Here is a 13,720-nt window from a genome sequence, read left to right on the forward strand (position 1 = left end):
GTGACTGACTAATGAAACATATTACTATTTTTTCTTACTTTAACCCAGTGAAGCGGGTAATTGATGCTAGTATATATATATAATAGCAATATGGCTTAAGTCATTTTGTCTTCAAAACTGCAGAAGTGCAGAAGGGATAGTCCAGAGAACTCTTAGGCTATTGAACGATTTTCTCAAAAACGACTCACGGGATTTTGTTCATATTTCATAAATGTATATTCTATATATGCACATATTTCAATTACCCTATAATGTTGTGTAAGTCACTTCTCAAAACATAACCGCAAGGGTAGCTTACTCTTGAGAGGGAACTTTTGGATGTATAGTTTTCCTAAAACATCTTATAGTTTTGTTCGTATTCACAAATAAATGTTTTACTTATAATTGCAGCATAACATGATTTAGTTTAAGAGAGTAGAGTGGGGAAGTTTAGTGCGGCGGCCCATACTTTTTATTTCTTGATTGAAGATACTGCTTAACGAAACTGGACACTTCAAAGTTACAAGTGCTTTAATTTTTCTGTTCTTCGTATTTCTTTTCTTACCTATCCGATGAAATATTTAGCGAAAGTATTCAAAATTTTTAATAATTTTATTATTTTGTGATAAGTGATATGTTGTATTCGACTGTTTTTGAATTTATTGAATGTTTTTGAATTTATCGACTGTTTTAGACTGTTTCAGAAAATTAATTTAGTAAGCTGGCAAAGCATCTTAAAGCGTTTTATTTTTATTTTTCTTTCTTTTTTACATTAAAACAATTCTTTGGCTCTGTAAAATTACGTCATATTAGTATATCATATTGAAGATGAGAGGAGAAAGCATTAATTACAAAAACACAAGTTACTTTGGCCAGTTTATCACACATATATATATGAGTATATATATACGGTGTTTCAAGAGAACACCGACAACGTTTGGGAGGTGATTCCTGACACGAAGATAAGACAAAAAGTACAGACTATCGTGGGTGCACAAATGCTTCCTTTCGGAGTTATAGGCTGCCAAAAGCATGAAAGAATGAACTTTAAAGTTTCATAGTTCCAAAACTATGGGACCTATCGTAGTCAGGTCAAGACTTTATTTAGGAACTAGTATGTGCCCTATCCAAATATCCAAGTTTTAGAATCTCCCGCTACTTCCGCAACAATTTTTATAGAGGTAATTGATGAGTACTTCAAATTGTATGCCCGTAGCCAAACTCCCTCTGTAAAACTTGCTTCGTGAGTATCTTAGGATTCTGAAACATGTGTTTTTGGATAGGGTACATACTAGTTCCTAAGTGAAGTCTTGATCCGACTACGGTAGATCCCATAGTTTTGGAGCTATGGACCTTTAAAGTTCATTTTTTCATGTTTCCGGTAGCCTATAACTCCAAAAGGAAGCATTTGTGCACCCAGGTAGGTCTATAATTTTTGTCTTATCTTGGTGTCAGCAATCACTTCCCAAACGTTGTCGGTGTTGTTTTGAAACATCCTGTATACGTTAATATCAACACCAATTTTTATCAATGTAAATTCCGACTATTTTCTCATTGTTCATTACAATTATCAATGTCTTCATTAGGTTTCCATGTCGAAGGCATGGAAAAACTAAATATTCATTCATTCTTTTAAGGCCAGTCTACATAGCTAAATAGAAAGACATACTAGTACCTCAGCCTAGACTAAACTTTTAGATGTTTTTTTGATGATGTATTTTAAATGGTACACTAAATAAAAGTCCTTCGTTTTTTTTTCTGTAAAATTACAATATCCTAAAGACATCGTTTTTCACGATTTTGGCAAGTCGAAGATTTCATAAATTCACTAATATAAAAGTTTGTACGTAAAGCAAAGAAAACGAGTAATATTATAAATTCAAGAAAGTGCGCTTTTTATTGTACAACCTCGTAAAAAAAATCATTAGTTTCATTTTCTTTTTAATCTAGAAAAGTGAAATTCTATTTGTACATAATAATATTAACGGTGCGCAAAATGCTGTGATTATCGAGGAAAGAATACACATTGCACTTTAGTATGTATCTGACATTTCTTAAGAAATAAAAAAAAAAAAAAGACGAAGAAGAAGAAGAAGAAAGTGAAGTTAATCACAGCGTACGAGCTTATGAAAATTACTCCTGACCGTACAAATGTATATAGAAATTTAATGCATTTACTAGTTACGAATTACTTTATCATCCTTGTCCCTTAGAATAGTTAAAGAAAGCAAATACGTAGATCAGTAAAAGAGAAGTAATGTACAGGTTTAAAAAAAAATAAAGTCAAGAATACAATATCAAGGAATACAATCACAAGAATCGTAAAAGTAGCTATTTAAAATTTCTTTGGAATGAAGTAAATTAAATACTAACTATTTTATTTAATATAATTTTGTCAGTGCAAAAAATGTTTATCAAATTTATGATGATGTTTATTGTCTTTACATTGTTGCAAATAATAATAATAATAATAATAATAATAATAATAATAATAATAATAATAATAATAATAATAATAATAATAATAAGAATAAGAAGAAGAAGAAGAAGAAGAAGAAGAAGAAGAAAGAATAGCACTAACAGTAGAAACATAGATTTAAAATGTTTATTTAAAAAGCCTTTAACTGTAATTATCTGGAAAATATAATCTTATAACAAGAGAACAGTTTATTATCAACAACTTATGAAATGAATAATTCCTTTGCTATTTATAATCAGAAGTAGGTGCTGGCTGTATTTCCTTCGAAACATGATTAGTAAGCGTTACATTTCTATAGAAGATGCATGATAAGCGACCTTGCTGTGAAAACAGTGGTACAAGCAGACTGCAGCAAATGTCTACTGCGCATTTTATTCTGCACACTTACACATTGTGTAGTAACTCCACTGGTAACACTGAGAAGGGTATTATTCTGCTGGCATTTAATATCTAGTGCTTGCGTTCTTAAGATCGACAGTGATATTTATGCAGACTTAGCAGAAAATAGATGAGTAAGTTAATTTTTTCTCTTTTTTTTCTTTTTTTTCTCTTTATTTGATAGTATGAATTTGAGGAAATATTATTGTAGAAATTTTCTGAGGAGATAACGTTTCCTTTTCTGTCAACTACGCAATTTTTAAACTTACCTTATTTTAACAATTCATGGTTTTGTCCTGCAGGCTAGAAAAGATAACAATGAATGCAAGAAAATGATAGTTGATTGGTTGAATTGGGATTTAGTGCCCCTTTCTTCAACGAGGCTATGTGAGACGTATACCTACAGCTTAACGTGGGATTCAAACCACAGGCGCTCCCGTCTGGAATCGAAGCCGGGTCTTTAGCAAGAAAATGTCATGAAATTATTAGTGGAGTATTAAGAAAGTGAGTTGTATATGTTTAAAGAAGTGCTAACTTTGTCTTGTAGATTATCTAAGCTGACAGCCGGTTTTAAATGCGTCTATATTATATAGAGTTCAAGTGTTAAATCCGCAACACCATCCGAAACGGAGAATTAGAATTCTGCGGTCTACAAAGTGAACCTTCATTTTTATGATAAGCTCACAATAAGTTAATTTCACACTAATGTCAATTTCCTAAATTATATTGTGGTCAAGTACCACTTGGGTCCACTTCATTTTCCCACTTAATTTCTAAACTAAATGCTATCTTTCTTTGTCTATTTTCAACAGAAAGCCTAACAAAAAGAATATTTGTGGACCTATGGTATGCAATAACTAGATGTATCAATTATGAATTCCTTATCAGAGCTTGAAATAACTATAAAAAATAGAAGGGTAGAAGAGAAGTTACTACTAAAGTCCCGTGATTTTGTTTCCGAAACGTAAGATGAAATCTTGCATCTCGAAATCTTAATAAGTCGCTTTATTTTCAGATGCAATATATTGTCGAAATATAGAGGATGTCTTTGTCGTCAATTGTACGACTAATCTCCAATAGCATAATGTGTAGTCCGTAGTGGATTATATTATATTATTGAGATCCTAAAATATATACAAGAGAAAGGCTGGGTTTTCAAGCAAGGGGATGTTTATCACTGAGTGTTTTATAGTGTATATGGCATCGAAAGTAAACCGGCCTGTCTTGAAGAAAAGATAGTGATATAATGTTTTATGTTGCAAAGGTAGCTCACTTCGGTAATAAATTAGAATCATAAGTGTATCGTATTTCGCGATGCAATATTTCGTTTGCATCACATTTCTGTGATTTTGTGTCGCAAACTGCGATGTGATACAGCTTTAAAAAAAACTTAAAGAGAGTATGTGGGAAATATCCTGTGACTAAATAGGACTTCGTTTATATTTACTTAATGACGTAATAGCGTGCATGTTGATAATTGAAACATAAAACATGCTCATTGGTGTACCCAAATTACGTCGGATAAATTGACAATACATTTCAATGACACCATGTTATCATCTTCATGCGTGTATCATTTAAAATACATTTATATATATATATATATATATATATATATATATATATATATATATATATATATATATATATATATATATGCACCTCATAAAACTACATGTTTTCAAAATTTCCTTTCACTATAGAGACTATTGTTCTTTGAATAAACGCTATGAAAATCCTTCTCTAGAACTATTTCCTTCTATTTTGCAGTTTTTCCAGAAACACGTGAACAACCTACCAAGATAATAATAAATATTATTTTTAATATTAATCAAACAATTATGCAGAATCTTAATTTATTTATCTTCAAAACTTAGTTAATCCATATTAGTCCTTAGATACTGTTCTTATAGACACTAATTTTATTAATTATATCGTTTTTAGGTCAAATTTCGAATTAAAAATATTCATCAAAGGAACATAGTTCGAGATTCAAGACAAACAACAAGTGTAAGAGGACCTACCGGTAAGTGTACAAGCACTTTAAACTAGATAATATGTAATAAATAAAATTACAGTCAACGTTTTTCAAGGAGTAAAGTGTTTTGTCGTAATTATACGAGAGCAGTGCCGTAACCAGGGGGTTGACCCGGTTCAAGATAGCTCAGTGATATAAAAAAGGATTCTGCTTACATGTAGTATGTTCTATTTGTGAATTCGGTATTATTATTATTATTATTATTATTATTATTATTATTATTATTATTATTATTATTATTATTATTATTATTATTATTATTATTATTATTATTATGTATAACTTGTCACAAAAATAGGTATTGTAGATTCATGTTCAAGAAAACTTACTTCCCAGAAACTCTATATTTAACCTTTCATAAGATTTCAGCAAACTAGTTATGGCTGTATTCTCTATCTTTTTCAACTCTTTCTCTGTAGCATATGCGTCAAAATTTACTATCTTCGGATGCGAAAACAAAGTAGGTGTTTTAAGTTATCAAAAATATTACTAAGCTTCTGCTTATAGTCCAGTCAGATTAGGCCAAATTTGGAGTAGTAAACCTAGATATTTAAAAAAAGAAAGCGAAACCTGCTGGAATATGTAGTATACTACTTATACCATATTTCTACAAAAAGTACCTAAGAATACCGTTGTGGGTTTTCGGACTATGATGTCATCAACATGGCTACCGTAAAAAATTGATAGTGAAATATTTAAGTGCATAAACTTTTAACATAGCGAAAGCAGAAAGTTCATTTATATGACTAAATGAAGAAAATGGATTAGAAATTCGGGGAATAGATCATGATATTTAAGTCGAACGTATCCTTTGTAATATTTTCATATTAAGTACTAGAATTTACTTTTTTTGATTGCTACATGTTTGAAAGCTTAGGCGTAAATATCTCCGTGATGGAGGATTAGAACTTTTTGTGGATTAACATTATACGCCTCTCTAATTGCTTTATATTTTATCTCTCTCTCTCACACACACACACTCTCTCTCCACTCTCTCTGAAAAAAAAATGATTTTATGTTGTAGAGGATTCGATCCCCAATGTGTGCTTAATGAGGTATCACTCTTGTCTGGCATTGATGTTAAGATCAAGAACCTTTACAACTTGTTACAACTGTGTTGAATTACAGTAAATCAAAAATGATGAGAAAAACAAACTGATAATAATAAAAATTAGCTCAGATAAGTTAAAAATACCGAATATATATATACTGGGTGTAGCAGAAGTTTGGGGCCATAGGACAATTAACTTGAACAAAGATAGGGAAAAATGAAAATAGAGGGAAGTTGTTGGAAATAGGTGATTTTCAATCTAAAATGATGAAATTTTTCAATTGTGCCAGCTGTTTGGGCTTCAGACTTGTAAAGCACGTTATATTAAATTAGAAAGCGACGCTTTCATTTCAGCAGGTTGTTTGAACGGAACGTAATAATACTCAAAAATGACACGGGCAATACACACATTTTTATGTGACGGAACCTGGTACTTCGAATCTGTTTCCCAAGAATGCGTATATTTGGTATGTTGAGGGACTAAAGGAACAGCCTGCTGAACTGGCAGTATTACTTTTACATTTAACATCGGGCGCTCTACCAGTATGTAGCCCAAATGGCTGGTGCGATTTGAAAAATTCCAAATTCCATTTTACATAGGTCTATATATTTGTACTACCTTTACTTTTTCGTATCTTTACTCATAATAAAATTCGCTTGTGGTCTCAGAATTTTGATACATCACATATATAAGGTGAACCATTTATCTTGATACGCTCTTGTAACTTTTAAATTAATGGATACAAAACTCTCAAATTAATGAATAACTGAAATATCGTACCATGCAAATGTCGAGAAGAGGGCATTGTTTGGCATACTCTTCAAAGCTACTAGATTAACAGTGTTACCAAGCCAACATAAAAATTTATTTTTTCAAGTAGCACTATGTCAGACTGTTGCATATTTCAAATCTACATGTAAAAACTGAAAACTTATAATTCCACTCTTATTGCGCAATGTTGAAAACTAAGGACGCTACAGCATCGCAAATATAGAAAAACTACTGAATTTTGGAGGCTCTGCAACAGTAATTACGCAAGTGACACAGACAGGGTAACGCATATCGAAAGCATCCATGAAATACTATGATTATCATATGAAGTATTTCGAACAAGCGAAAACAAAGTTACAACCAATTGAAAATTTGACTTTCTTCAAAGAGCTTTATTTCGAAAAAGTGTGTAGATAAGTATCACATCTAACTCCGTAGATGGTTTTCAGTAGATGTAAAGATCATAATGCCGTTGACAGCAACTTGATATCTCAAACCACCCGGAAAAAAAAAATGATATATTTCTTAAAATGGCGTATTTGTTGGAATTTATTAAAACACTTTTTATTACTTTGTTTCTATGATATTACAGTAATATTTTTCAGTAGGTCTAATTACAACAAGTTCTTGGAATTATATAATTTTAAGGAGCGTTCCAAACTTTAGTAATATTTACCATATCTCCAGAATGGTTTGAGGTAACAAGATACTGTGAATTGTATTACAATCTTTACTTTTTCAAACAAACTTACTTTTTCAAACAAAGTAAACAAAAGTTAAATTTTCCAACCTCACATGCTGCATGTAGGTATGTAGCCAGAATCTTGTTTCGGAGTTGGGCAATGACATGAAAGGTCTTTCGAGGTTTCTAATTCAGAAACTTCGTTTATAGTCTATAGATCTGCACGTTGCGACTGGGAAGCATGCATACTTAAGTTCATTAAATTTCAATTTGTTACTTATTTATTGGTAAAACAAAAAAAGAAAGAAAAAAAACAAAGAAAAAAGAATGACCTCTCATTTTTCTTTAAAATATAGCTACACACTTATTAGAAGACACAATGAAACGAGTTTTAAGCATTATCAAAAGTGTTTCAAATAGAGGAAAGCTCGTATTATCTGAAACTAGACCCTCCTCTTCTTTAAACTATCGACGCTACTAGCGCACGAAATTCGTTTCTAAATACAGATATAAATAATAAGGTGTTTGCCACTCACTTAGCACACCATGCCGCTTGTTACCTGAAAACACGTTTCTTGATACCTTTGAAAATGTTTTCGATCGTATACGTAAAGTTTGAGCCTTCAATATTGAGTGTGAGTTCGTGATCTTGGATTTTATTAGTTATTGTGTAGTTTACTTCCAAACATTAGATTTGGTAATACCCAAGCAGAGGGACTGCTTTGCAAAGCACCTCACACTGAGATCGCCTTTGTACACAGTATTTGAAACTCAAATATGCACACATGTACTTACTGTTCAAAGCATTCAACATTAAGTATAACTTCGTCTGGTGCAGCTTTTAGAAACTTGAATACAAGTGCATTCTTAATGTGAGGTTCTTTTCCAAGCAGACCTTCCCCTTAAGTATCATCATATCTAATATTTGGAAGTGAAGAACTCAGTAACTAATAAAAATAAAAGATCACGTACTCACATTCGATATTCAAGATTCAAACTTAAATTAATAGACCTAATAAAAAACTGCCGAATCATAGATTTCCTGTTGTTACACCAAAATAGGACCAAAGAAAACAAGAAATACATTACGTGTTAGAGAAAAATTCTGGCCTATTCTCTTACAACTTACTATCTTTATTCAACCAAAATTCATTTTGCTTGCCGATTCCATCACGTCTCATCATTCAAATCATTAACAAATACTAACTGTCTCAATCCTATATAATCATTTCAAATATTGCATTAGCAAGATTGACTTTATATGCAGATAAAATTATTGGAAATGATCAGTGCAGATTTAGGCAAAATTGATCAACTATCGACCAGATATTTACCATTCGTCAAATACTTCAAAAAAAAAAAAATGGGAATATAATACCCCGACACATGAATTATTTATTGATTTTAGAAAGACCTACGACTCGGTTTAGGAGGGAAGCATTGAACAACATTCTTACAGAATTTGGAATACTGAAAAGGCTAATTAGATCAATTAAGATATGTTTAAATGAATCCCAGAGCAAAGTCTTAGTAGGAAAATTTTTGTCCACGAGCTTTCACGTCGAGAATGGCCTGAAACAAGGAGATGCGTTGTCGCCATTATTATTCAACTTTGTCCTGCAATACGCTATAAGGAAAATCAAAGATTGCAACCAGGGCTTAGAATTGTATGGTATTCAGCAGGTTGTGGCGTATGCTGATGAAGTAAATTTAATAGGGGATGATAGGAGAACAATGGAAAAAAATACAGAGGTCTTATTCAACGCTTGCAGGGACATGCGTTTAGAATTAAATGCAGAGAAAACTAAATACATGGAAGTTCGTCATGATCGTAATACGGAAAATTATGGATGCGTTAAAATATCAAATAATACTTTTGATAAAGTGGATAGTTTCAAATATCTAGGATCAATATTAACAGACGAAAACCATATTCACGAAAAAACTAAATGTGGACTAAAAGCAGTGAATTCGTGTTTTTACCCAGTTCAAAATCTCTAGTCGTCGCGAATTCTGTCGAGGAATTTGAAGCTTAAAATATCATGCCTGTTCTTCTGTATGGTTGCGAAACATGGTCGTTTACTCTGAGTGAAGAACGCAGACTGAAAGTATTTGAGAATAAAATCCTGAGACGATTATTCGAACCCAAGAGAAACTGGAATGAAACTTCATAACGAGGAATTGCATAATTTATACCCTTTACCAAACGTCTTTAGGGTCATCAAGTCTAGAAGGCTCAGGTGGGCAGGTCATGTAGTCAGAATGGAAGAAAGTAGGAACGCTTTCAAAGTTTTGACTGGAAATCCAATCGGAAAACGACTATTAGAAAGATCTAGGCGCAGATGGGAGGACAATATTAAGACGGATCTTGCAGCATAGGTATATAAAGTAGAAACTTTATCCAGTTGTCTTAGGATAGAAGTAAATGGAAAGCTGTTGTGAATACGACATTGAACCTCCTGGTTCCATAGGCCATAGAGTTAGTTAGTTAACTATCTCAATCTCCCCTCCATTGTCCTGTTTTGCAGGAATTCACACTTTAGTCGCTAATTTTGAATTTACTTGCCCAAATTTGGCACAGTAAATGTTATCCGTAGAGTAGTATATTTACTGGAAGTAATCGAGCCAAGAAACACAACTATGTTCTACTCTCGATTAAGAACATATTTACTCCACAGTACCAGCTTAATCTACTTTTAAGAATCTCTTCTTATGGGTAATAAATTCCACTCTACTATCTTAATACTAAATCTGAGAGTAAATTTGATTAGGATTATTATTTTGTATTCTATTTCATTTCTTTTCTCTTCCCTCAATTTTTCTTTTAACCCCTTTAACCTTTTTGCACTTTTGTCCTTGAACTAAATTTCGGGGGACCATGTACCACTCGTCCCCTCTTGGTCACATCCGTGGCTGCGTGTCAGCATTCAGAGTATGTGTATGTGTTCGTTTGTTGAAGTTTAGGTATCTTTCCAGTACCAAGGCTGGACAAGATACAATCCGAACCAGCGTAATGCTCTCCCAATGGAATCGAACCCGGTATCAGGCGCTTCAAAGGCACACACTTAGCACACTATACCAGTGAGGGTAGAGGTGAGATCATCTTGTATGAATTTAGAAATGCAGTTAAAACACCCACAAAATGAGGTTACAAGCTTCGAAGAAAGAAAGAAAAAAAAAAAAAACTGGAAGCAGCTGTCCCGAAGACCTTCTGAAAGTAGTGATGTGTAATTGTAAAACGTCATGTGAAACAAATTGTTAATGTAAAAGAACTGGACTTCAGTGTTTATATAGGTGCGGTCTTTGGATGTAGTAATAATGCAATGACGATTAAAGAATGTGAATTTGACGAAACACTCATTCAATAAATCTCAATTTCAATACATACTAATGAAAAAAGTATTATAAACACCAATAAACTAAGTTCTCCGTCTGCACACTGTAATTGTTCGATTTAAATGTGAAACAACCGCAGTTATTAGGTATATTGTATATATTCAATATTAAGTGTATTACCTCATCTACGCTAATTTATAGAATTATCAGTTTTTTCTTACTTTTTTGATTCATTGTAATTCAGCACAGTTGGAACAAGTTTTACCGGATTTTGATCTTAAAATAAGAACCAAACGAGAACAATACAGCATTAATCACACATTACGTACCGCATTCTCTACAACAGCGTTTCCCAACCGGTGTGTCGCGGCACACTGGTGTGCCGTGAATGGGCCGCTGGTGTGCCGCGAAGAATCGAAGCAAAATTATTAATTTTATAGCAATCAAATTGCCAAACGTAGGGGAAAATGTATATTTGTATTTCACATGACTATGAATCTACAATTTTAAGTTTCATACAGGGTTACTGTTCTGTACATTTCTAATGTTGAAAAATGTATTTGTTATAATTGTTATGACCATTATTGCTTCTTTATTGTTGCAGATTTCGTAACTTGAAAATTTAAAATATAATTCAATCCTTTCGACAAATTACCTACATTTGTGTTTTACAAGTAAAAGAGATTTGTTTGTTTGTTCGTTATTTAGTGATCTTCCTTCTTAGTAAAAGGTTGGATATAGTTTTTAAAAAGAAAGCGCATTTTTAAAAACCTGAGTCCAATATTTCATAGCAATTGTTTTCTATTTTTAAATTAGAATGAAAAATAAGCATAATGATTTACCACGGGGAAAAACCAGTGATAGAGCTTTCTTCTCTGTGAGAAGGAGATCAATAATCACAGAAAAAATACCACTGTGTTTTATATTTACAAATAATATCTATAAGTGTGCCGCGAGAATCCAAGTAGTATCTATAAGTGTGCCGCGAGATTCCAAGTAACACCTGTAATGTGCCGCAAGTTGAAAAAGGTTGGGAAACGCTGCTCTACAACATAGAATCAAGTAATCAACGAACTTAAAAAGTTCGTTACTGAATTCTCTATGCCTGTGTGTCTGTCCGTCTGTCTGTCTGTCTGTTTGTTTGTGTGTCTGTCCGTCTGTCTGTTTGTCTGTCCGTCTGTCTGTTATTTGCAATTTTTTTCAATTTTGGACCCTGCATTCGATAGAGCATCAAAAACTATCACAGAAACTGATTAAATTTTTCGCGTCACTCTTACCGTTCCCAAGATATCGGCCAAAAAATGGCCGACTTCCAGAGATTTAAGGAGTCATATCTCGGGAACCGTAAGTCATAGAGAGATCATATTGGTGTTGATCAATATCTGAAAGGATGGTAAATAGTTTGGTACCCAATATTAATTGGTGGCCACTGTCCAACTGGCCACTGGTTTGGCCAATGGCCAGTTGGCCAGTGGCCATCAATTACTATCGTTACCAAAATGTTTACCATACTCTTAGGGATTGATTGACACCAATATCATCTCTCTATGACTTACCGTTCCCGTGATACCATCTCTCTATGATTGGCCAAAAGATAGTTCCGATTTCAGGAGATTTAAGGAGCCAAATCTCGGGAACCGTAAGTCACACAGAGATCATATCATTGATCAATACCTAAGATGATGGTGAATATTTTGGAACCAAATAGTAGCCAGTGGCCACTGATTAACTGTCTATTGGCCAACTGATCACCGTTCCCAGATATTGGCCAAACTTTTCGAATTTCTAGATATTTAAGTAACAATATCGCGAGAACTGTAAGTCATAGAGAGATGATATTTTGTTAATTTTTGCGAGAAAGAGAGGGTGCGGCTAAAAAAAAAATACTTCTATATCTAGGAACAATGACAGTTCTCCTTCCAGCTTCATCTCTCCATTCTTTTTAAGTTCGTTCTGACAATGCTCTTGGAGCATTCTCAACTGGCTTTCTCTTTTTCTTTTTCTTCGTGATAGACAAGTAAAACATGCGCCGTTTTAGAATGATTAAAATGGTCTACAATATTACTGCTCAAACATTTTCTATTCCTCTATAGTCAGAGAGAAGTTTACGATTAAACTTTTAAACATCTATATATTAAAACACTAGATTTATATGTTTGTCTCTACGGAAAAATTTATATGTTTGTCTCCAAACCTTTCGACAATGAGATTTCGAAAACCACAAATGCTAGAAACGTGCCGTTTTCACTGGTCCACCCCAAATTTTCTGTAGATTGTTCAGTTCTAGTCGACATATTAAAATGCTATGTTTCTATGTTTGTCTCCAACCCTTTCGACAATGAGATCTCAAAAACTACAAGTGCTAGAAACGTGGCGTTTTCGCTGGTCTATTCCAAGTCTATTCCAAATCAATTTTGTGTGGATTGTCCAGTCCTAATTAAATATTTAAAAAATCATGACCGTTATTTCTTTATAACATTTTTTAGGGTTACACTACAAGTGTTAAAATTTTTTAAAAAATTAAAGCATCATATCCTGCGAGTTACACATTTCAGCACAACATTGTTGTGCGCATTGGTTGCATATCTCTCAGGCGTTTGTTTAACCTACAGATGATAATGAAAAACGATGGATAATCATTTCTCCAGGCTAAGATGAATCTTTATTGTTTGGAGTGTTTTGCTCAATGAACACTATCTATCGATGACATAATTAATTGTGTATGTAATGTATTTTCTTATTACATACTTCATGCAAGAAAAAAGAAAACACTGATCATACATAAATTAGAAACTCTAAGCGGGAGTAGACTCAATCTTGCAAACGGTGCGAGATATTGAAAAGACAATCGGAAAAATATCTCCCCTTTATGCTACCGCTTGTCGATTTTTATCAAGACGTCTTTCACTTGTGTGTGTAAAGGAACATGTGCAGGTGTTGTGAGGAATTACAAGCAGAATCATGTCCATATGTGAACGATGCGCTGTGTAGAGAGCGTAGGTTCA

General features: G+C 33.0%; 1 protein-coding gene across 1 annotated transcript in view; it reads left to right on the forward strand.

Annotated features, from left to right (window-relative positions):
- The window catches only part of LOC145687731 (uncharacterized), a 98,572-nt gene that overhangs the window by 74,793 nt on the left and 10,059 nt on the right, over positions 1-13,720 (forward strand). The window contains exon 2 of the mRNA XM_081761183.1: positions 4,781-4,862. The gene's annotated coding sequence lies outside the window, so the exon portion shown is untranslated. The remainder of the gene's footprint in view (positions 1-4,780; positions 4,863-13,720) is intronic.

The sequence above is a fragment of the Thermobia domestica genome, chromosome 6, assembly GCF_964235325.1.
Source record: "Thermobia domestica chromosome 6, izTheDome1.hap1.1, whole genome shotgun sequence".
In the NCBI taxonomy this organism is placed as follows: Eukaryota; Metazoa; Arthropoda; class Insecta; order Zygentoma; family Lepismatidae; genus Thermobia; species Thermobia domestica.